The sequence below is a fragment of the Phoca vitulina genome, unplaced genomic scaffold (genome assembly GCF_004348235.1).
Source record: "Phoca vitulina isolate PV1807 unplaced genomic scaffold, GSC_HSeal_1.0 scaffold22, whole genome shotgun sequence".
Taxonomy (NCBI): Eukaryota; Metazoa; Chordata; class Mammalia; order Carnivora; family Phocidae; genus Phoca; species Phoca vitulina.
The window spans coordinates 29,438,930-29,450,123 of record NW_022589725.1 but is presented as its reverse complement, the minus strand read 5'-3'; positions in this window follow the sequence as shown (position 1 = coordinate 29,450,123).

Sequence of the window (11,194 nt, the reverse complement as noted above, 5' to 3'; positions counted from 1 at the left end):
ATGCAATGAAAAATGCTCATGAGTGCCTAATACTATGGCTGGCATATGGCGGACTGTCATTGACATTCTAGTCTTTATGGAGAAGTCCCCATCCCCACATGTATCCTGCACTCCAGATATACCATCCTCCAAAACTCCAAGGCTCTCTTGTTATTCCCCAAGTATGGGTCAGACTGTTACCTCGTCCTCTGCTTGATATTCCCTTCCTCTTCTTTCCCCACCTTCTTCCCCTAGCTTCTCCTTCTTAAGACCCCACTCAGGGATCACACCTTTCAGAAAGCTTCCTCCTCTTCCTCCACCCTCTGACCACAACTGGGCTGGGGTCCTTGGGCTCCCTGGGCCCATCTTTGTTTAGCTTACCAGAGGTAGCAAATTACTGACTATAAACCAGATTACAGTTACCAACGTGTTTTGCCTTGCACAATATTTTTCAAACTTTTTGAATTTGCTACGATATTAAAAAGGTGGAAAGCCTCACATGAAAATCTGGGTTTTTGGCAGCTCTCAAAAAACTGAAGATCACAACATGGCCACCACCAGCTGGTAGCTGAGGGCCAGCTGTTCCCTTTCAGGAGGCAGAAGTGCTCCAGATTGCCACACTCCCCACTGCTCCCTACTGTTTGACACCGAGCTGCTTCACTTATTGTCTTAGCTCCATATACACTAGCCAGCAATTCCACTCTGAGGCATATGCCCAAGATAAATGAGTGCATACATCTACCAAAAGATACATATAAGAATGTTCTCAGTAGCATTATTTGCAATAGTCAATAAACAGATGAGTCTATGCATATAATGAAATAGTATACAGTCATTGCTGCCTGCCATATTATACATGAATATCATACACAAATCTCATGGAATGTGGATAGAACCAGACACAGAAGTGTACATGTTGCAGGTACCCATTATGTCAAGTTCAAGAACAGTCTAAACAATCTCTGCTGCTGGATGTCAGTACAACAGACATAGGGGAGGTAAACCTGTGTGAAAGGGGCATGGGGGGCCTCTGAGCTGCTGGTAGTATTCTGTTCTTGATCTGGGTGGTGGTCGCCTGGTGGTATTCCATTTCTGAAAATTCTCCAAGTGGCTAGTTTATGATTTGTACACTTCTCGGTGTGCTTGTTACACTTGAACAAAAATTTCTTGAAGATCATGTTCCATAACTTGATTACCCATCATATTCATAAGATTTTGCTCTAAATAACTTTATTATTGTCAAAATTCAAATGGACTTTCAGAAGACAAAGGTTTACCATGTTGAGAATATTTAAGAAAACATTTTGGGTACTAGTGGCCATTCTAATGGAGGAATTGCAGAATGCTCTGGAGGAATTCCAGAATTCCAGTAATGTCCCCCACCCCCACCCCAGGGACCTTGGCAGGGCGAATTAGGAGGGAAAGGTCTTTGGCCCTTGAGGTGGGCCTGCTTGCTGGTGGAGATGACTTAGGAAAGGTTCTGGGATTGCGAATGGTTCTGAATTGGCTTCCTCGATGCAGGCCTAACTCTAAGGCTATTAACTACTGGACATTATTTGTCCATTGACTTACAGACCCTTTAAAAACACTGCTGTAAATGTCTGCAATAGCCAAACTGTGGAAAGAGCCAAGATGCCCTTCAACAGACGAATGGATAAAGAAGATGTGGTCCATATGTACAATGGAATATTACTCAGCCATCAGAAAGGATGAATACCCAACTTTTACATCAACATGGATGGGACTGGAGGAGATTATGCTAAGTCAAATAAGTCAAGCAGAGAAAGTCAATTATCATATGGTTTCACTTATTTGTGGAACATGAGGAATAGCATGGAGGACATTAGGAGAAGGAAGGGAAAAATGAAGGGGGGGAATCGGAGGGAGAGATGAACCATGAGAGACTATTGACTCTGAGAAACAAACTGAGGGTTTTAGAGGGGAGGGGGGTGGGGGGATGGGTTAGCCTGGTGATGGGTATTAAGGAGGGCACGTACTGCATGGAGCACTGGGTATTATACGAAAACAATGAATCGTGGATCACTACATCAAAAACTAATGATATATTGTATGGTGACTAACATAACATAATAAAATAAAAAAATAAAATAAAAAAATAAAAACACTGCTGTATGGGGTCAGGAATTTTGATCTTCTGCCTGCAGTGGAAACCCCAGGAGCCTGGCCGGAAATGTCCCACAATGGGAGGCTCCTGAGGGACTCCCTGCTGCTTTGCCAGAAGGGGCCAGAAAAGGGATTTTCCAGCTTCCCGTGGGTTTCCTCTCCTGACTCCTGCCAGTATGGCAATGTGGCCTATGCAGGAAACCGCCCACTCCTCGGGCCTGTGGGCCACTGTCCCTCTTTGGGCGTGGGGAGCTTGCTCCTTGGGAGGTGCTGGTGAGATCCCAGTGCCTGGGTCTGTCCCGGAAGCAGCTCAGGGGCCAGAGGCTGGCTGGGCCACTGGTGGGCTCTTTGCGGCGTGGGCCCTGGGAAGGCTTGCTCTCCTTTCAAAAACAAATCTTTGTACTCCCCAATCACCAGCGGGCTACTGTGTCAGGGTTTACCTCTTCCCGGTTTTACTACAGGGCGGAACAAACAGTCCTGAAGACAGCCACCTGTCTAGTTTGCTGCAGAGCTGAGTCAAGAAGGAACCACTGAGGACTTGTTTGGAGACCAGAGCTGCCACTGCCGTCCAGGGAGAAGGGTGGAGTGGGCCACCTGTTTTATAAGGAAGACTCTCAGTGCTAGTCATCAGCACAATTCAACACAGATTTATTGAGCGACTACCCAGGCCCAGCACTGGGCCAGGCTATAATGGTGAAGTAGGTGAGTGAGCTATGGGGAGACCGGGGAAGGCTGTTCCAGGCACAGGGAACAGCCATTGCGAGGCCACTGAGCTCCCTGCTGGGGAGTGGGTCCTGGTTTTAAGGGACAACAAAGAGGCCAGCAGCTGGAGCAGAGAGAGCCAGTGGGGGCAAAGAAGTGGCAGTTGGAGAGGCCCCAGACTGTGCAGGGCCTCTTGGGCCATAGTAAGGAATTGGTTTTCCTCTGAGCGACATGTGGTCCAACTAACTCAAAGCCATGTTTAGCAGATTGGCTCAGCTTTCTAGAAAAGCATTAGCATTAAGAATCAAAAGCCTTAGGGGCACCTGGGTGGCTCAGTCAGTTAAGCCGCTGATTCTTGATTTTAGCTCAGGTAATGATCTTAGGGTCCTGGGATCAAGCCTTGCATCAGGCTCCACCCTCAGTGGGGAGTCTGCTTGGGATTTCTCTCTCTCCTTCTTCCTCTGTCCCTCCCCCTGCTCTCTCTCTCTATCTCAAATAAATAAGTAAATAAATCTTTAAAAAAAGAAGCAAAAGCCTTAAAAATGTCCCTGTTTATTCACCCGTTTAGACTCATTTCTAGGCATCTTCCTTAAGGGAAGAACGAGAAATGCTACACATATTTCTATTTATGACTCCATTATTCATTCATTCAATAAAAAATGTATAGCTACTCATAACAGCTTTGTTTATAATGCTGAAAAAAGCCAGCAAACAGGGGCGCCTGGGTGGCTCAGTTGGTTAAGCGACTGCCTTCGGCTCAGGTCATGATCCTGGAGTCCCTGGATCGAGTCCCGCATCGGGCTCCCTGCTCGGCAGGGAGTCTGCTTCTCCCTCTGACCCTCCCCCCTCTCATTTGCTGTCTCTCTCATTCTCTCTCTCTCAAATAAATAAATAAAATCTTTAAAAAAAAAAAAAAAAAAGCCAGCAAACACCTAAAAGTCCAAAACTAGGGGTACAATTCAACTCAGTATTGGACATACATTTGATGAATTGCTATAGAAATGGTAAAAACTATTTTTCAAAGATTGATGAGGGAAAACAAAGCATATAAATAAAGGGAATAGGATAACTGATATTTGATAGGATCTCAATTTCTTTTTCATTTTTTTTTAAAATTATTTATTTGATGGAGGGAGAGAGAGAGCACAAGCAGGGGGAGTGGAAGAGGGAGAAGCAGGCTCCCCGCTGAGCAGGGAGCCGGATGTGGGGCTTGATCCTAGGACCCTGGGATCATGACCTGAGCCGAAGGCAGACACTTAACCGACTGAGCCACCCAGGTGCCCTCAATTTGTTTTTTAAAATGTCCACATGTACGCGGTAAACACGGACACACAGACACACTACAGCATGGATGAGCCTTGAACACATCACGCTCAGTGAAAGGAGCCAGTCACCAAAGACCACGTACTGTATGATTCCATTTACATGAAGTGTCCACAATAAGCAGATCCATAGAGGTAGAAAGTAGATGAGTGGTTGCCCGGGGCTGAGTGGGGGGGGGGGGGGTGGGGGGGGGTAACTGCCCATTACCAACGGGGTTTCTTTTGGGGGTGATAAAAATATTCTGAGATTAAATAGTGGTGATGGTTTGCACAATTCTGTGAATATACTAAAAACCCCTGAATTGTACACTTTAAAAGGGTGAATATTATGCTGTATGAAATATATTTCAATAAAGCTGTTCTTAATGAATGTATACCCATGCCACTGAAGAAAGATCAGAAAGAAATACAATAAAATATTGGATGGTAGGGGTTTTTTTGGCAGGGGGGTTATCAATTTTCTCCTATATTTCAGTGATGGTGGCAAGTTTGCAAAATGACAAAGAAAAGGGACAAGTATGGCATGGAACAGAGCCTTCTCAGGGACCTTCTGCGAATCTCCCCCACCTCCCTCACCCACCATGGCAGTGATTTGTGATGTCTGCCCCAATTTTCCAGCAGACAGCACTGCCTGGTCCCGTTGGGGCTGGGCGGGACTACATGACTAGTTCTGGCCAATGATTGGTTTGTGAAAGTGACCTGTCACTTCCGAGCCAGAGCGTGTAATTGTCCATGTGAGTGAGCCATCCCCAAGGCTCTTTCTGCTGAGGTAAACTTCGAACGTTCAGAATGGGGGCTGCTCCGTCAGCCTGGGTCCTAGAGTCACAGCAACACAGAACGGTCCCAGCAGACCCGAAATGGGCATGTGAGGTGAGTGGGACAGAAAGCTTTGTGGGCTTTTTTTTTTTTTTTTTTGGTCACAGCACAGCCCAGCCCGTACCAACTAATATGTGTAAACCATGAGATCTAAAGAGGAGCCACCACCATTAACCATCTGTAGCTGTTGTCTGGAACAAAACAGGGCAATAACTACCCATCACACTGCTGCCAGGCACCCTACCTTCTTTTATGTTTAAAATGTCTTTATGTTTATCTTTGAGCTCTCTTCAAAGCCAAGCTGGGAGACAGGGGAATCAGATATTCTCCTCATGGCACAGACAAGTCAAGTGATTTGTCCATGGTTCCCAGACCCACTCAGTGGCATCATCCAGTAGCCCCTCAGCCCGGTCCAAAAAGATCCAGCCACTGGGCCAGGTTAAGCAACACAACAGCATAGTCTGCTCAATGATAAACCAGAGACTTGACTACAGAGGGAAAACCAAAGCACAGTGAAGAAGCATCTGGTAGAAATGGGCAAGAATGGGTCTGTAAAGATAACTGCCTACTTCCATTTCTCCAAGTGACCTTGATCTTAGGAAAGAAAGGGGAGAACTAGAAAGTAGGGGGGGTAGATGAGAAAGGCGGTCCCTAAGTCTGCAAGCCAAAGAATTTCAAGAGGAGCTTTCACTTCTGCCTAGAGCAACAGCTCATGATGTGAGACTAGTGACATGGGAGGCTCTGGGGTGGTGGTGGTGGCGACACAGAATACATCCCGAGGCCCTCGGTCCATGCTTCTCTCATCAGTCATCTTCCCGTGGCCATGGGAAAAGTCTCCCTCATGTCTTCTAATGCCTGTCTGTCCCTAGTAGGTGCTACATTTGTGTCACTGAGCGCACCTCTGAATCACCAGATATGCCCCCTCCCCACAACCAAGGTGTATCTGCAGGCCATGGGCACTGCTTTTACATCAGGCAGACCTGGAGTGAAGCGACTTGCAGGATTGACATCTTTGGTCCTCAGTTTTCTCATCTGTAAGACACTCACCCCAGGAGGATTTGGGGTGCTAGCAAAGTGCCTGGTGCAGTGTGTGTTCAATCATTCCTATTTCTGCATTTCTGTATTTAGAGCAGCAAAACTTTAAAAATTATATATCTACATATATACACCCACATACATACACATGTATACATATATACTCATATATACATATATGTATGGAGATACCTATATATATATACATATGCATACACACACATATATCCATATATAGATATAGATACACACACACACACACACACACACACACACACACATATACACACAGTATTCTTTCAGAAATTTCCAGGAATAAATCACCTTGCCCCCCACAACTGGTCACACCATTGGTAACTCTTGCCTTGCCCTCTGAGATTGCCACGGTTTCATCCTACCTTCTCCCACTCTGAGCCACACTCTTTACAAAATACTTGGTTCAAAGCTTTGCTGCCATTGTTTCTCACTCCACCCCACCATTGTTGCTTGGCTTTTGCCTATGAGCCATATGATCCCTCCCATTATCATCATTTACCAGGATATCACTCAGGGTGCCCTCTAAAAAATAAGTGGGAGCTTCCCATCTTACACCTGGAGATGCTGCACACTCTGAGGCCTCACATGGGCATTCTAGCTGTTAGCTCTAGCCGCATAACAAACAACCACCAAAACATAGCAGCTTAAAACAATAGGATTTATTTATACGAGTTTGTGGGGTGGTTGGGTGGTTTTCTGGCTCTGGGCCAGGCATGGCTGTTATCAGCTGGACTCACTCATGGATCTGAGGTCAGCTGATGGATTGGCTGGTCTAGGATGCTCACTCTGATGGCTGGCTTTTGACTGGTTATCGGCCGAGGCAACAGAGACAACTGGCCCATATGTCTCTTATCCTCCAGCAAGCTAGCACAGGCTTGTTTGCATGGTCAACAGGGGTACAAGAGAGCAAGCAGAAGCCTAGGCTCACAATTGTCACAGTGTCACATCCGCCATTCTTTTGGCCAAAGTAAGTCACAAGGTTAGTCCAGATTCAATAGGAAGTGAGGTAGACTCTGCCTCTTGGCAGGAGGAGCTAAAAAATTGTGTAAAGCGTGTGGATACAAGGAAGAGTAAAGGGTTGTTGGTTGTAGTAATCAGTTACTACAGGATCTTTCTCAGGTGCAGGGAGCAGGGCTGCCATATTCTGGGTTAGCAGCACCAAAGGGGTCCCCATCCCCACTCACTGCTGCCGGGCACTAACCTTGCTAAGACAGAGAGCCTGCAGTGACTCTTCAGGGTTCCTACAACTCAACCCTCTCTGGGCCAAATGGGTTTGTGTTTCCCCTCATAGCTCCTTCTCCCACCCCCTTTTTCTTTCCCTCTCTCTTCCCCATCCACAGCTTGTTCAATCCTGACCTCTCCCTTTAACACCAAGATCAAACGTCACCTCCTCCTAGAAGCCTTCCTTGACCACTCTCGTTCATCCCCACCTCTCCTTTCTATAAATAACAATACACAGTCAGTGCTGCACATTTTAATACTTAGGTTTTTGAGCTACTATGCATGAAGCTCTTATCAGGTGCCAGGAATGTTAATCTTCCCAGTGCTTGAGTAGATACAATTATCATCACCATTTTACAGATGGGCAGTGAGGCTGACAGGGTGACTTCCCAAAAGGCTTTATAACTGGTGGTAAGGGATGGACTGTTTTCAAAGCCAGGCCTGTCCTTTTCCAAAATCCAGCATGTAGCAGGAGCCATGGGTGCCCCACACCCCTTGTGCCCTCACCTTTACCACTTCAGCGCATGCGGCCGGTCCGACTTCCAGCTGCCAGTGCCTGACCTTCTCAGTGAGGTTCGCTTTCCCCACATGGCAGGTTCAAGAGCTGAGAGATTAACTTCCTGTGGGAGCAGTCCTCAATAAATGACTATCAAGAGCAGGTGTTTAGCTACCCCAGGGTGAGGTGACTGAATGCATGCTCTACACTGGCTCCCAGAGTTCCCTGGGCAGGACTGAGGTCCAGTTGCCCACCATGCCAGAGACGAAACACCTTTATTGGCTGCTTTTCTCTTCCTGCCACACTGCCCACTCCCCTACTGGCATTTCCTGGGAGCATTCCTGAATGCACTACTTCCCCTTAGACACTTGTCTTGGGGTGTACTTCTGGGACAGTGCAAGCTAAGATATACCTCCTAACACCTTGGCTGCTTTCTCCTCCCTTCTCCCAATCATCTCTTGTTAAGCTGTAAGCTGCTCAAAGCCAGAGAAACTTGTTCTTATTTCCTTTGCCTTTCCTTTAGTACCTAATCATGTGTGGAACCTTAGATGCTCCATAAATACTAACTGAAATCATTTATTGATTCACAGATACCCCCAAACTACAGATATTGGGCTAAGAGTCAATACTCAACCCCTCTTCCTTGCAGATGGTTGGCTCCCGTTTAAGATGCTGCTCAAATCCATGACAACTGGTAAATGTTCTCAGGCACCAATCCTTTCCCAAGTCATTGAAACAACTGTCCTGCCAAGTAGAAGATGAGTCTTTGACCTGGCTGAGGACACATGTGCCCTCTTGAGTGTCCTTGAAAATGCCTTTGGGGATCAGTGGGTTGATGTGACCCTATAAGATCCCAGTCAAAATCTGGTTTGTACTGGTTGTCCTTTATTACCCACTCATCTCCCTAAAGAGTATATAGTGTACAGTGTCCTGTACTCATCTGCTGGAACAGAATTGGATAAGCTGATAGCTGGGCTCCCTTCCAACTCAGAGCTATGAATTCTCTCCCAAGTATCACGAGATGACCAAGCACTCAGGGGGTCAGGCTCAGAGGAGAGCCTTAAGAACAGAGACAGAGATGCTACTATGAACCATGTATCTAACATATACTATTTCAATTAATCCAGGCTTCCAGCCAGGGTAATTACCTTCCTGGCCCCATTTTATAGATGAAGAAACCAAGGCTCAGTGAAGTTAAGTAGCTTACCCAGGATAAGGCGCTGGTTGGCAGAGCTGGCTGTGCCTGTGCCTGGCTGCCTTCAGAGGCAATATTCTTTCACTCACTCTGGACTGCTGCTCCATTGAAAGGTTTGGTTGGGTTTTATTTAATGCAGCACCGTTTGGCAGGGTAAGGACATGTTAGACTAGAAAGAATGTATCAGTTAGATATTGCTGCATAGCACACTGTCCCAAACATTAGTGGCTTTGCATAGCAATCCTTTACTCCTGCTCACACATCTGTGAGTTGGCTGATCCAGGGTGGGCTCTGCTGGGCAACTTTGCATCAAGCTGCAGGTCTGGCTGGCCTTGGGTCCTTGCTGCAAATTGGGCCAGATCAGTTTCACTGGGGTTTATTCTAGGACCCTGAAGGGGCAGCAGTTATCCAAGGAGCTAGCTCTTCTCTCAACATTGATAGAGATATGAGAGAGAAAGTGGAAATGCACAATGAAGCTCAGAACTGGCATGCTGTCATTTCAAACTTGTACTATTGGCCAAAGCAAATCATGGTCAAGTCTAAGTCAAGGGACTGGGAGTTACTCTGCCTCTAGTGGGAGGGACTGCAAAATCACCTGACAAAGGTGGAAAATACAGGGAGAAGGTGAAGAATTGGGGCCAATAATTTTATGAGAAAAACTAAAATCAACACAAAACAATGACTGGCTGATGGGGAGCATTCTTAGTGTCTGTAGAGAAAATCGTGGGGAACAGGGTTCATCCTCAGTGTCCCTCCAGTTACACTACACAAGGAGCATCTACCCTGGTTTTCAATATCTGTGCTAGGGTCCCTCTGTAGATGCTCCTTAATCTTGGAAACCTGTCTCCTCCAAGTTTCTCAGCTCCCTAATCTTCCCACATGATCCTAGACATCAACCTGATTAAAGGGACAAATTTCAGCAGTATGGGTGGTGTGTGGAAATAGAGTGAAGAACAAAGCTACTTCCCATTTTCCTTTCCCTAGAGCCAACCAGCTCTTGTCTTAGAAAATGAATGACTTTGGGGTACCTGGGTGGCTCAGTCGGTTAAGCATCTAACTCTTGGTTTAGGCTCAGGTGCTCAGTGTGGAGTCTACTTCAGATTCTTTCCCTCTCCCCCGCTGCCCACCCCCCCCCCACATTTGCACGTGCATGCACATGCTCTCTTTCTCTCTAAAATAAATAAATAAAATCTTAAGAAAAGAAAATGAGTGACTTCTAAATCTCATGCCTATCTCAGTAGGGAATTAATCCAAGGATGGGCTGTACAGGAGGGAGCAAGGGAAGGGCTCTGGATGGTCAGAACCTGAGACCTCGGGAGATGGAGCTATTTAAATCTTTGGGCCAGCCAGTTGGCTCTCCTTGAGGACAACTAGAGAAGCAGAGCTAGAAAGAGTTAAACAGACCCCAATGGAAATATCCCAATCATATTATGAACTTAGGAAATGTAACACCTGTGAAGCATCCAGGAAAAAAGCATTGAACCAAGTTGATGACTGCGGTCTTGATTAGTGCGGTCACCAAAAATTTCTGCTTCTTCTGAGTTCAGAAGAGTCCTTGACTCTTTGAAGTTAGGTATGACCATGTAATTTGCTTTGTTGTTTTGTTCACAATGAAATGTGAACAAATGTTGCTTTGTTCACAGTGAAATGTGAGCATAAGTGGAATATATCACTCTGTGTAGAGGCTTTGAAATACAGTGTGTAATTCACCATGGCACCTTGCCACTGCTGTGGTATTCATGGAAACTTTTTTTTTTTAAGTTTTATTTAGTTAAGTAATCTCTAAACCCAACATGGGGCTCAAACTCATGACCCCAAGATCAAGAGTCACATGCTCTTCTGACTGAGTCAGCCAGGCACCCCAAGCATGTATTGAAAGAGAATTTCCATCTACCTAACTTTGAGTGATTACAATGGACAGAGCTCTCCTGATGGCATATACTAGATATGAAGCCTAAGACAGAAATCAACATTTGCTGGCTAAATCACTGAGCTTTGGGGGATTGTTTGTTACAACAGCATAATCTGACCTATTCTGACTAATATAATCATCCAACTCAACCAACAGAGAGATGTATCAAAACAAAGAATTTGGGAGTGACAAAGCTGGGTATAAAATAATTATACCAACAAGGATTGATGATAAGCTCTTAAATATACAACTAAGACTAAACAACTGCAGGGATTAAGCTTATGGGAAGCATGTAAACGCTATAAACCTTGACAAGTTAAAAATAATACTAAAGCCAATTTTTAAAAAAATGAGAG